Source organism: Ascidia mentula, assembly GCF_947561715.1.
Source record: "Ascidia mentula chromosome 2 unlocalized genomic scaffold, kaAscMent1.1 SUPER_2_unloc_41, whole genome shotgun sequence".
Taxonomy (NCBI): Eukaryota; Metazoa; Chordata; class Ascidiacea; order Phlebobranchia; family Ascidiidae; genus Ascidia; species Ascidia mentula.
The window spans coordinates 22,501-23,797 of NW_028113689.1; the positions used below are offsets into that span (position 1 = coordinate 22,501).

The window sequence follows — 1,297 nt, forward strand, 5'->3', positions numbered from 1 at the left end:
ACGTGCGCGCGAGCCACGGGGCAGTGCGAAACCCATGGGCGCAGTGAAAGTGAATGTCGGCGCGGTCCGGCGGAGGTGAGATGCCGTCTCTCTGGACGGCCGCATCACCGGCCGATCTCGTCCGCTCTGCCGGAGAGGTCGAGCGAGAGCGTGCGCGTTGGGACCCGAAAGATGGTGAACTATGCCTGAGGAGGTTGAAGCCAGAGGAAACTCTGGTGGAGGACCGTAGCGATTCTGACGTGCAAATCGATCGTCAAATTTGGGTATAGGGGCGAAAGACTAATCGAACCATCTAGTAGCTGGTTCCCTCCGAAGTTTCCCTCAGGATAGCTGGCGCTCGGTGGTCGCAGTTTTATCTGGTAAAGCGAATGATTAGAGGCCTTGGGGACGAAACGTCCTCAACCTATTCTCAAACTTTAAATTGGTAAGAAGCCCGGCTCGCTCGGCTGGAGGCGGGCATGGAATGCGAGTGCCAAGTGGGCCACTCTTGGTAAGCAGGACTGGCGATGCGGATGAACCGAACGCCCGGTTAAGGCGCCCGACGCGACGCTCATGAGAGCCCACAAAAGGTGTTGGTTGATCTAGACAGCAGGACGGTGGCCATGGAAGTCGGAATCCGCTAAGGAGTGTGTAACAACTCACCTGCCGAATCAATCAGCCCTGAAAATGGATGGCGCTGGAGCGTCGGGCCTATACCGGGCCGTCGCGGCGGTGCGAGCACGCCGGTGCGCTACGCTGCGACGAGTAGGAGGGCCGCGGCGGCGGGCGTCGAAGCTCAGGGCGCGAGCCCGGGTGGAGCAGCCGCCGGTGCAGATCTTGGTGGTAGTAGCAAATATTCAAATGAGAACTTGAAGGCCGAAGTGGAGAAGGGTTCCATGTGAACAGCAGTTGAACATGGGTCAGTCGACCCTAAGGGATAGGCGAATGCCGTTCTGAAGCGGGGCGATGCTCGTCGTTGCCCCGGCGGACCGAAAGGCAATCGGGTTAATATTCCCGAACCTCGACACGGAGATCGGCGCTCCGGCGCCTGGCGCGGCAACGCAAGCGAACTCGGAAACGTCGGCGTGGGCCCCGGGGAGAGTTCTCTTTTCTTGGTAAGGGGCGGCGACCCTGGAATCGGTTTGCCCGGAGATAGGGACCTGGGCCCCGCAAAGCACCACGTCTCTTGTGGTGTCCGGTGCGCCCCGCGTCGGCCCGTGAAAATCCGAGGGAGTTGGTGTAAGTTTCGTGCGAGGTCGTACCCATATCCGCAGCAGGTCTCCGAGGTGAACAGCCTCTGGCCGATAGAACAATGTAG

The 1,297-nt window shown here is 60.1% G+C and overlaps 1 pseudogene; it reads left to right on the plus strand.

Moving 5' to 3' along the window:
• Positions 1-1,297, plus strand: part of LOC145916263 (large subunit ribosomal RNA) — a pseudogene marked incomplete at its 3' end in the record, with an annotated part of 2,151 nt that extends 854 nt beyond the window's left edge.